The sequence below is a fragment of the Mirounga leonina genome, unplaced genomic scaffold (assembly GCF_011800145.1).
Source record: "Mirounga leonina isolate KUSES-001 unplaced genomic scaffold, KU_Mleo_1.0 Mir_86, whole genome shotgun sequence".
NCBI classification, from domain to species: domain Eukaryota; kingdom Metazoa; phylum Chordata; class Mammalia; order Carnivora; family Phocidae; genus Mirounga; species Mirounga leonina.
The window spans coordinates 502,623-515,235 of record NW_023270830.1 but is presented as its reverse complement, the minus strand read 5'-3'; the positions used below and the strand labels follow the sequence as shown (position 1 = coordinate 515,235).

General features: G+C 43.3%; 1 long non-coding RNA gene across 1 annotated transcript; it reads left to right on the top strand.

Annotated features, from left to right (window-relative positions):
* The first annotated feature begins 3,424 nt into the window (after positions 1-3,424).
* On the top strand, positions 3,425-4,858 carry LOC118002913. The gene is made up of 3 exons (XR_004677223.1): positions 3,425-4,173; positions 4,293-4,372; positions 4,571-4,858. It is a non-coding gene; the product is annotated as an uncharacterized LOC118002913 (long non-coding RNA).
* The last annotated feature ends 7,755 nt before the right edge of the window (positions 4,859-12,613 follow it).

Here is a 12,613-nt window from a genome sequence, read left to right as displayed (position 1 = left end):
AATTATCCAAGATCTTACCATTTTAACATGTCATCAACATTAAAAATTATTCATGCGAGAGTTTGCAGTCTTTTTTTTCTGCTAAGCCTTGGAATCCGGTTTTACACCTGGAGCCTATCTCCGTTCAGACTAGCCACCCTTTTCAGGGGCCGCATGCGCGCAGCACAGGTCTCCATACACCACGTGCTGGGGCTGTGCGCTCCCGAGGAAGGGCTGATGCACACGGGTCTCCCCTTCCCTCGGCAGCAGGCAGCCCCTCCTTCCTGCCCTTCCTAGAGCCCCTGGAATCTCTTCTCAGGGTCTGACAGTCTTTGCCATGTTCTGCGCCAGCAGCGCTGCCGGAGAGCACAAAAGGTGCAGTGGCCGAATCAAGTCTGCGCGTCTGAGGACAGGATCCGAGAGGTTCTAAGATACAAGCAGAGCCTGGCTCTTTGGGGGAGACGATGAGGCTTCTGTTGGAGAGAAAATGGGCGTTGAAATTGAGGAAGAGAGCGAAGAGAAAGCTGTGGTTGAACAGAGCAGTAGAACCAGGATGGGGTTTTCTTTTGAATGCGGCAAGCGGGAATGAGCTGATATTTCTAGTGCTTACCGAAGTTTTTCCCAGCACTGTGTCACCCATCCCTGCGCTCTCCCGGCGGCATGCTGCCCTCTCTCCGATTGAAGTCATTAAACACTCAAGTATTGAGCGCCTACTGCATGTGCAAGCCTACTGTGAAGCAGTCGATTGTAATTATTGGGATCATATGTTTTAGAAAGTCAGGGCTGAGTTCAAATTCCCGTTTTTGCGATACGATCTTAGGCAAGTTACTTAATCTCTACGCCATGGTTTCTTCATTTCCAAAATGGGGATAATACCACCTATACCACAGAAATCTGGTGAGGTCGGTGCCTGGCGTGCGGGCACTCAGTGAATGGTAGCAGCTGGGACTAAGTGAGGTGAGGCAGGTGCCGAGGGTGCGACATTTAAAGATTTTATTATTTATTTATTTATTTGATAGAGAGAGACACAGCGAGAGAGGGAACACAAGCAGGGGGAGTAGGAGAGGGAGAAGCAGGCTTCCTGCTGAGCAGGGAGCCTGATGCGGGGCTCCATCCCAGGACCCTGGGACCATGACCCGAGCCGAAGGCAGACGCTTAACGACTGAGCCACCCAGGCGCCCCAGTTTCCCTCAATGTTAACATTAGTAACTTTAGTATAATATCACAACTGGGGTAGCCATTAATATGGTCAAAATATAGAACATTTCCATTACTACAAGGATCCCTCATTGCCAACTTCCTGCCCCACCATGCCCTACTTAAATGCTGGTAACCATTAATCTGTTCTCCACTTCTATGATTTTGTCCTTTTTAAGAATATTATATAAATGGAATCATGCAGTATGTAACTTTTTGGGATTGGCTTTTTTCATTCAGCACAATTCTCTGGAGATTCATCCACATTGTTGTAGGTATCAGTAAATCATTCCTTTTTTATTGCTGACGACTATTTCACATTTGTTTTAACCATTCCCTTATTGAAGGATGTCTAATCATTTCTCATTTTGACTTTTGTGAATAAAGGATCTCTAAACATTCATGTTCAAGTTTTTGTGTGAATGTAAGTTTTCATTTCTCTGGGATAAAGGCCAAGGAGTGTGATTGCTGGGTTGTATGGTAGTTACGTGTTTAGTTTTATAAGAAACTGTCTTATTTAGTGGCCTGTCTATCCTGGTACTCCTTTTTTTTTTAAAGATTTTATTTATTTATTTGACAGAGAGAGACGCAGTGAGAGAGGGAACACAAGCAGGGGGAGCGGGAGAGGGAGAAGCAGGCTTCCCGCCGAGCAGGGAGCCCGATACGGGGCTCGATCCCAGGACCCTGGGATCGTGACCTGAGCCGAAGGCAGATGCTTAACGACTGAGCCACCCAGGCGCCCCAAGAGTGTGACATTTAAGGAGGCACTTGCACTCGGGGTTGTGCACATGGCACCGTGTGGCGCCCTCCCCACCATCCCCATTGTTGCTCTTGTACGATTACACTGTGGTAGGTGCCTTACACACCAGGCTGTGTAAGGCCCAGTCCCTTCTCCCAAGGAGTGTCGGGTCCATGAGGGGAGAGATGTATATGCACAGACAAATCAGAGATGAACTCGATGTCATGATTGCCTTGAGGGAGGAAGGAGAAATCACTTCCACCGGAGGGATTCAGAGACTGTGTCCTGGAAGAATGGATGAAGTATCGGGAGGCAGAGACTGAGGGGGAGGACAGTGGGGAGAGAGAATGGTTTGGTCAAAGCCACAGAGGTGAAGAACTGTGCTCAGGGAGCAGGGAATGGTTGTGATACGAGCGCATGGAGGCAGTTAAAAGGGAAGAGTAAGAGGCTGGTTGCAGGGCTTGAAATACCAGGCTAAGGGGTTTGGATTGTACTTGGTAAAAAATGGAAAGCCACAGACTGCATTCCAGGAAGGAGTAACCACAGTTATGATGAATACCTTTTCCTTTGGAAACAGAGGGATTTTTGAGAGTCAGACTTGATTGGCATTGCCCTGTCAAAACTGAACACAAGCTCTTGTGCTTTGAGACACATGTAACTTGTAAATCATAGTATCCGTTAGCACCCCTTTCCAACCCCACTCCCCCAAAGTAACCATGGTGACCGGTGTGGTGTGTATCCTTCCAGACTTTCCTCTGTTCATAGACAATATAGAGATTGAAAAAAATTGTAACCAAAATGGGATATCATATTTACTGTTCTGCTATTTACCTTTTTTATTGTAGAAAACATACATCACATAGAATTTTACCATTTTCACCACTTTTAAGTGTACAGTTGAGTAGCATTAAGTCCATTCACATTGTTGGGCAACTATCGCCACCATCCATCTCCAGAACTCTTTTTTATCTTCCCGAACTGAAAAGCTGTACTCATTAAACACTGCCTCCCTATTCTCCCCTCCCCCACCCCACCTCTAGTAGCCACCAACTCTACTTTCCATTTTTATGAATCTGACCACCTCAGATAAATGGAATCATACAGGATTTGTCCTTTTGTGACTGGCTTATTTCACTTAGCATACTGTCTTCAAGGTTCATCTATGTTATAGGATATGTCAGAATTTCCTTCCTTTTAAAGGCTGAATAATATCCCAATGGGCATATATATATATATATATATATATATATATATATATATATATATTTGGTTTGTCCATGTATATATATACATATATATATATATATATTTGGTTTGTCCATTCATCCATTGATAGACACTTGGGTTGCTTCCACCTTTTGGTGTACTATTAAATAATACATTGTGGACATTTCTCCATGTAAGTCCTTACAGAGCCCTTCGTTCTTCTTAATGGCTGCCTAATACTCCATTATGTGGAAGTGACTAGTCTAGAATCACACAACTAGCTGGTGATATAGTGGGGATTTGAATCCAGTTCTCTTTGACTCCGAAAGCTGAGGGCTTTTCACCACTTCAGGAGACATGAGGGATGCGTACATTTTGAGCCACCACATGGACAGCCTAGCGTTAGGCTGGTATAAAATAATATGAGACAACCTGACTGGGTCCTGAGAAGATTCTGATAAATGAAGAGAGTGCGTGGAGGTCAGGTCTAGCCCTGATTTAGAAGTCCCCACTCTGTCCTCCCACAATGCAGTTATCACCAGTTCTCTGTCAAAGCTGACCTGGGCCTCTCTCAGGGTAGCTCTGGAATGCGGTAGTCCTCCCTTATCCATACGGGGGATACGTTCCAGGCCCCCCAGTGGATGCCTGAAACTGTGAATAGTACTATCTAAGCATCAAAACTGTATGCTATGTTTTTTCTATACATGCATACCTGTGATAAAGCTTAATTTATTAATTATGCACAGTAAGAGAGTAATCATAAAACAGAACAATTATAACAATATACTGTAATAAAAATTATGTGAATATGGTCTCTCTCTCTCTCTCAAAAGATCTTATTGTACCGAACTCACTCTTGTGATGATGTGAGATGGTAAAATGCCTACACGATGAGATGAGTGAGGTGAACGAGGTAGGCCTCGTGACATAGCGTTAGGCTACTATTGACCTTCAGCAACAGGAGAAAGTCTACAAGAAGATACTGTTGACCTTCAGAATGAGGATCATCTGCTCCTGGACCACAGCCAACCACGGATCGCTGCTGACCACGGGTAACTGAAACCTCAGAAAGCAAAACCACGGAGAAGGGGGCATTACTGTAGTAACGAATAGTAGCATCTTGGGGCCAGAAGGGACCTTAGAGTTCATCTGACCCAAATGTTTGTTTCAGGAGAGGAGGAAACTGGCCCCCCCACACGTGAGCTTCCCCTGCCTCCGCCTTGAGGATGTGGTTGCCAGGCAAGCTGTGTGGTAAGAGGCTCCACGCTGTTTCCCATCCCAATTTTATTGTCTCAGTCACCCCGTTGTTGCTGGAAACTCATTTTCCCAAGTGCATTATTTTTCTTGTTTATTTCTCTTGTACACATGTGTTCTTCCAGCATCCTGCCTGGCTTTCTTAAAAGATATTTATGTTTTCTGATCACTTCTGCTTCCTTCTGTTCCTTCCAGGAATGGAAAATCAATCAGACTGTCATGAAGAGGATATTCCCTGAAGAAGATTGCTGGTGACAGTGAATTTGTCACCCACCTTACTTTCTTTTACTGAGCAATGGGAATTTCCTCCACAGTGAGTGAGACCCGGTGTTATTACAGTGTCTGAATTCAGGCAGGCCTTTTACGGACAAGCCAAGTTTTCATTCCATTGTCTCGCTGTCATTGGCTCATCTGATCTCCACACTGGTTAATTAGTTTCAAATCCCTTCATATTGATCTAATAAAATCGGCTTGTTTAATTCATGTCGGGAAATTCTGAGAATGTTTCATTTGGACTCTGATGAGGGGTCTTTCTTTTAGTGTCCTGTCGGAGACCTCCCTTGGGAGAGAGGTTGTCCTCCCTGCAGTCTCTTGAATTTCACAGAGCCAATGCTGAAATGGTGGTGAGAGTCTCCCTGCTGCCAAGTTGGGATGCTTTCACAACAAACACTTTTGCCTGTGAATGGGGGAGTTTTTTAGGTCCTCTCACCAAAGGCACATTAGACTGCTGTCTTTTCTACCTCTGAAGGTTGTCTGAGCTGGTTCTAGGCATCAAAACCCAGCCTGGCACAGTGGGGCCTGCCCGCCCCCCGCATCCCCGCCAGCCAGGGCCAGGACAGAACTACAGCCACTTCACCAGGCCTAGTCCTAGGCTGCTTGGTTTATAAATGCCTTCTTATCTGTTGGCTGTGATCCCCTCAGGAGATGGGGGGAGCAAAACTCCCAAAGTCGAATGTTTTCTGTTCTGTCACAAAAAGAAATGGATGGGCAGATACCAGTGGTCTTGAAGGGGAGGAGGGAATGAGCTAAGAGCCAACCCCATCCTGGATGCAGGACCGATTCATGGCACTCGGTCGGATGCCTGTCCGGGTGCCGTTACTCATTAGCTAGAATTAAAATTCTAATAGCTATGTTCCCAATGCAGCAACCAACGGGATGCAGGGATTGTTGTTTATTTAACACGATCAGACCATATCCAACTAAGCTCTACTTGCATATCTCCCCTAAGATAGCTTTCGTAAAATTGTGTAAACATGCTCTTAGAATCTTCTTAGACATCCCTCAAAACCCCCTGCCATGCACGGCCTGTCCTCAAGCCCAGGCTGTCCAGGCAGTGGCTGAGGCGCCCCCTCGGTGAGAGGGTTCTCCTACATCTCCACCAGGCAAGGCCAAGAGCTGCGGCCAAAAGTGAGGTGCTCCCCCGCCGCCCCAGCGGCCCCCCTGCAAGGCAGGGCCCTGGGAGCCGCTGTGCGGGCTGCCGCGTTCGGCCCCTTCATTTGTCCTCATTAATGTTGCTTATAGCTGAGGCCTTTGTCACATATGTGATTATGTGAGATTCGATTCTCCTGAAGGTGTAAGCCCTGAGGTCTAGCCCCAGGCTCTGAGCCCGCAGCAGCCTGGAGAGAAGCTTTCCTGCTGTTGCAGGGCTTGCATATGCCTTCAGCCCCTGGGGTTGGGGCCATCCTGGAGGAGCCAGGTCTCAAATGTCAGGAACTGGTTCTTGGAGTGGTAAGGGTCAGAAATGTGCTGCCTTGGTCCTTGGCTCCAGGGACGCATCTCTGCCCGCTGTTCACTTCAGTGAGTAAGTCCTTATCCATTCCTCCCCACCAGCTCTACGTTCACCGGGTCCACTCAGTGTTACCCCCTCAACGTCTCTTCCCTCAGTCCCTTCCTCTTTCCTCCTCCAGGGTCCTGGCCTCATCTTAGGCCACCATCACCTCGTGGCTGGATCCTGCGACAGCCTCTTAGTCATAGTCCCCACCTCCAGCCTTGCTCCCCTCATATCCATCCCACACACTGCTGGTATCCTCATCTTTCTGAAATGCGTTCAGTTTGGGCCACTCTCTTTCTCTGGGAAAAGGCCAAACTGCTTCAGCGGGTCTGTAAGGCCTTCAGGACTGGGTCCCCAGAACCCTTCCAGGCTCTAGCTCCATCGCTATGCTCATTCCCTTACCCCTGCCCCCACCTTTCTCTCCATTTTCCAGGCTATGCTTTGTCACAGGGTTCCAGAACAATTCTACCTAGTGCCTAATATCTTAGGGCTTTTAGAAAAAGCAATTTCTTAGTTTTTAACTCACTCTGCTATTTCTCAGCTTAAGACAGGAGACTATGGGGAGCTGGACCAAGTGAAATGTCCTAGTCACTATTTTGCTATGTGTATTCTTCTCTAGGGACTGAAGTTTCTTCTCCGAGCTGTCATACTCACACCACTTTAGGTGCAAGGAAGAGAACAATCAAATTACTAGAGCAAAAGGGGGGGGGGTTTATTAAAGGCTATGCATGAAGGAACCCAGAGAAATCTGGCTTCAGGAAAAGCAGAAACAAAACAGCTAGAGGGCCCAGCCAGTCTCTATGTCTCTGTCTCTCTCTTCAGTCTCTCTCGTCAGCTTGCCCCTCTCCATTCTTCTTACTTTCTCTTGACCAGCTTCCTCTGCTTTCTCATCCTATACACAACCCAAAATGGCAGCCACATGCTAGGGTCTACATGGGCTCCTAACTTAACACCCATGACCCACTACAGCCTCCTATTGTCTGAGAATTGCTTTGATGGTCCTGTGTCATCTCCCTGAGGCAGGCTGCAGCAGTCCTAGGTCCTGGCTAACTTTAAGATTGGTTGTCCTTGGCTCAGAACTCCTTGCATTCTTCCCCATAGCTTTGACCCAAAGTGGGAGGTTACAAAGGGGTTCCGCCTTCTCTATCAGGGGCTGTGAGTAGACGCAGCTTATCAGTGGGGAGCTGTATTAGTTATTACATGAACTGTGTTAGTAACAAAGAATTTGTTACATAACAGATTAACAAAGGAGGCTGTATTAGTAACAAAGTACCACAAACTGGGTGGCTTAAACAACAGAAATGTATTGTCTCACAGTTCTGGAGGCTACAAGTCTGAAATCAAGGTGTTGATAGGGTTGGGTCCTTTTTTTTTTTTTTTAAATTTTTAAATTTTTTAAAATGTGAATATATTGACACAATGTTACATTAGTTTCAGGTATACAACATAGTGATTAGACAAGCTTGTACATTATACTGTGTTCACAAGTATAACTGCCATCTGTCCCCATACATCACTATCACAATATCATTGACTATAGGGGCGCCTGGGTGGCTCAGCCAGTGGGCGTCTGACTCTTGATTTTGACTCAGGTCATGATCTTGGGGTCGTGGGATTGAGCCCCACCTCAGGATCCACACTGGCGGGGAGTCCGCTTGAGATTCTCTCTCTGTCCCTCTCCTTCTGCCCCTCCCCTCAGCACTCTCTCTTTCTATTTCAAATAAGCAAATATTTTTAAAAAACCCAATATCACTGGCTATATTCCTTACACTGTGCCCTTTATTCCCATGACTTATTCATTCCATAACTAGAAGCCTATATATCCCACTCCCTTTCACCCATTTTGCCCAAAACCCCACCGTCCTTCCCTCTGGCAACCATCAAGTTTGTCCCCTGTATTTGTAGGTCTGATTCTGGTTTTTTGTTTGCTTATTTATTTGTTTTGTTGTTTCTTTATTCCACTTATGAGTGAAATCATGTGGCATTTGTCTTTCTCAAACTGACTTATTTTACTTTGCATAATATCCTCTAGATTCATCTGTGTCGTCCCAAATGGCATGATCTCATCCTTTTTATGTGTAATATTCCATTGTGTATATACACATCTTCCTTATCTATCCATCTATCAATGGACACTTAGGTTGCTTCCATAGCTTGGCTATTATAAATAATGCTGCAATAAACATTGCATAAACATTGAGGTGCATTTTTTTCAATTAGTGTTTTCATTTTCTTTGGGTAAATACCCAATATTGGAATTATTGGATTATATAGTATTTCTATTTTTAATTTTTTGAAGAACCTCCATACTGTTTTCCACAGTTAATGCACCAAATTACCTTCTCATCAATAGCATATGAGGGTTCCTTTTTCTCCACCTTATTGTTAACACTTGTTATTTCTTGTCCTGTCTTTCTTTTAACCATTCTAACAGGTCAGATGTAACGTGATATTTCATTGTGGTTTTCATTTGCATTTCCCTGATGATTAGTGATGTTGGGCACCTTTTCATATGCCTGTTAGCCATCTGTATGTCTTCTCTGGAAAAATGTCTATTCAGGTCCTCAGCCCATTTTTAAATCTGCTTGTTTGGGTTTGTTTTGTTTTGTTTTGTTTTGGTGTTGAGTTGTGTAAGTTCTTTATATATTTTGGATATTAACCCCTTATTGGGTATATCAATTTGCAACTATCTTCTCCCATTCCGTAGATTGCCTTTTTGTTTTCTTGATGTTTTCTTTTGCTGTGAAAAAGCTTTTTATTTTGATGTAGTGTCAGTAGTTTGTTTTTGCTTTTGTTTCCCTTGCCTTAGAAGACATATCTAGAAGGACGTTGCTTTGACCAATGTCAGAGAAATTACTGCCTGTACTCTTTTCTGGGAATTTTATGGTCACGTCTCACATTTAGTTCTTTAATCTGTTTTGAGTTTATTTTTGTGTATGGTGTTAAATGGTGGCCCAATATGATTCTTTGGCATGCAGCTGTCCAGTTTCCCCAGCACCATTTATTGAAAAGACTGTCTTTTCCCCATTGTACATTCTTGCCTCCTTTGTCATAGATTAATTGACCAGACAATTGTGGGTTTATTTCTGGGCTCTCTATTCTGTTCATTGATCTATGTGTCTATTTTTATGTCAGGACCATATGTTTTGATTACTACAGCTTTGTAGTGTATCTTGGAATCTGGAATTGTGATACCTCCAGCTTTGTTCTTCTTCCTCAAAATTACTTTGGCTGTTCAGGGTCATTTGTATTTCCATACAAATTTTAGAATTATTTGTTATCATTTTGTAAAAAAAAAAAATGCTTATTTTGATGGGGATTGCATTGAATCTGTAGATTGCTTTGGGTAATATGGACATTTTAATATTAATTCTTCCAATTCATGAGCATAGAATAACTTTCCATTTGTTTGTGTCATCTTCAATTTCTTCCACCAGTGTTGTGAAGTTTCCAAATTTTGGTTAAGTTTATGGGTTGGTTCATTCTGAGGGCTAGGAGGGAAGGATCTGTTCTATGCCCTAACAAAGGCTGTTTTGTTGTTATGTTTCAACCCAAAGCAGATGCTAAGGGCAGGGCCAATAGCCATCTCTGTAGTTCCTCTCTTAGTTCTCCTCAGGAGCTCCCTGGTTAGCCTGCTTTGCTCATCCTTCAGATACAACTAGATACTAGAGAGAGACGTTATGTTCAAATTGAGGTTCCCCACCACAGACAGAAAGCAACTTGTAAACTCCAAGTAAACATAGTCTACAGGCAACAATGCCCCATTATACCCTTTCCAGGAATATAGGCTTTCAGTATTATGAGACCTTTAGGGAGGATTATTTATAACATGGATAGGTCTGTAGCTCTGATAGCAACTATTAATGTGGTCACTACTAGTTACAAGAGTAATGAGGATACTGTATGGCACATGTGTGGTGCATTAGAATTGTCAAAGGATTTTCACATACATTATTTTGTTTCTTCCTCACAATATGTGAAGTAGGAAAAGCAGATTTTGTTTCATTTTTTTTTTGAGGAATAATTGACATATAACATTTTGTTAGTTTCAAATGTATAACATAGTGATTAATTATTTTGATTATATTGTAAAATCACCACATGATAAGTCTAAACATCTGTCACTCTACTTACGAATTTTTTTGTGATGAGAACTTTTAAGATCTACTTTCTTAGCAACTTTCAAACATGCAGTACAGTATTATTAACTGTAGTCACTATGCTATACGTTGGTTACACTCCTATGACTTACTTATAACTGGAATTTTGTACCTTTTGACCTTCCTTCACCCATTTTGCCCACCCTCCAACCCCCACCTCTGGTAATCACCATTCCATTCTCTGTATCTATGAGTTTGTTTGTTTATTTTAGATTACACATATGAGTGAGATCATATGGTATTTCTTTCTCTGACTTATTTCACTTAGCATAATGCCCTCAAGTTCTATCAATCCTGTTGCAAATGGTAAGATCTCATTTCTTTCTAATGGCTGAATTATATTCCATTGTGTGTGTGTGTATATATATATATATATATATATATATATATACCACAATTTCTTTATTCATTTGTCCATCAGTGGACACAAGTTGTTTCCATATCTTGGTTATTGTAATAATGCTGCAATAAGTATGGGGGTGCCAATATCTTTTCGAGTTAGTACTTTCATTTTCTTCAGATAAATACCCAGAAGTGGAATTACTAGATCATAGAGTAGTTCTATTTTTAATTTTTTAAAGAACCTCCGTACTGTTTTCCAGAGTGGCTACACCAGCTTGCATTCCCACCAACAGTGTACAGGGGTTCCCTTTTCTCCACATCCTTGCCAACACTTGTTGTTTTTTGTTTTTTGGATATTAGATATTCTAACAGGTGTGAGGTAATATCTCACCGTGGTGTTGATTTGCATTTCCCTGATGGTTAGTGATGTTAAGCATTTTTTCATGTAACTGTGCAGATTTCTGTTATCTCTTTGTGCCTTGGTTTTTTGTCTGTAAAATAAAGATAGTAATAGCTACTCAAAGGATTGTTGCATAGGTTAAATATTAATAACTTTAAAGCACCGGCATCTTGAAAGCAAGACGTAACAGATGTTAGTTTCATAATTGTCATTCATATTACAGCGGGAGAAAGGAGATGTAGAGGTTAAGAGTCTCAGCCAAGACTCTCAGATCCATGACAGAAATGGGCCTGGCCCTCAAGTTCAGAACTGGGGGGGAGAGGATCAAATAGGTACCTCTGTGAAACCAGAAAGGAGATGCCTCTTCATTCCCACCGCCTATTCCTGCCATATCCCGCAGTTACTTTGCTGGAGGCTCCTATAATATCATTTCTTTCAACTGTGTTTTCCTTTATTTTATTTCCTGTCAAAGCTGTTTTGTTGTCACCAAAATTAGGAAAGTATAAAGAAAATACATTTTAGGGTAAAATAACATGCATCTCTTCAGTTATGCCTATAATATCCCAAGGTCGTGCCATATAGTCCTTTACCAGAAATGAAAAAGGAAAATTATATACCCACACGTGTGTGCATGCACACACACACAATTACTATTCGAAGATATAAGGGAACTGGAAGATGGTACAAAATGTTTCTTTACTTTCCCATCAGTCTCCTTTCAGTCTCTAGGTCAAGCCCTTCTCTCTTATCCCCCTGCTGCATGTCCTGCCTCCCCACCTGCTGGAGGCTTGTTCTCTCTCTCTCCCCTTCTTGGCTCCATTCTAGGATGTCTTAGGTTGGGATCTTCAGAGGCAGCTGCTGGGATGAGGGATCATGTGAAAGTGATTTATTAGGAAACCTTCCCTGGAAAAATTCGGGGGTGGGGAGTGGGATCAGGAAGAGGGGTATAGAAAAGTATCAAGCAAAGTCTCACACAGTTGCTCTAGGAGACAGAGGAGGTCTTACTTCAAAGTCTTCTTTGTCAACAAAGGACAGACAGAAAGCAACTTGTAAACTCCAAGTAAACATAGAGCTGGATAGTTGACACCCCTGCAATCAATAATTATTGGTTGTTAAGGCCTAACCCTACCTTTCTCCCCAAGATGGAAATTCCCAATCACTTTCACAGTCCGTGTGCAGGCCTGAGGGTCCTTTCCAAGAGGGGCAGGTGCTGGCTGTTGGGAATGAAGGCAGCACTGAGGCTGGTGTGTAAGAAGGTGGTGGAGAGATCTGAGGGGACAGGGGTCTGCTCCCTCAAGTGCATGGCGAATCTTGGAGGTTCTGGTCCCACCTCCATCGTGTAGGGGGCTACATGAAGAACCTCCTGAGGGGGTATGAAGGGGACTTTAGATCCTTCAGAGGTGAGAGTCTACAAAACAGACACATCTTTTTGTTGTTCACGTACACTGTCTCCTTTGACGGTTTTGATGTTTTATGCTACACAGGGTCTGGGGTTTTGTTTGTTTTACTAAACTCAGAGAAGGGAAAGAAATGACAAGAGTGAAGGTAGAAGAAAACCTCACCAG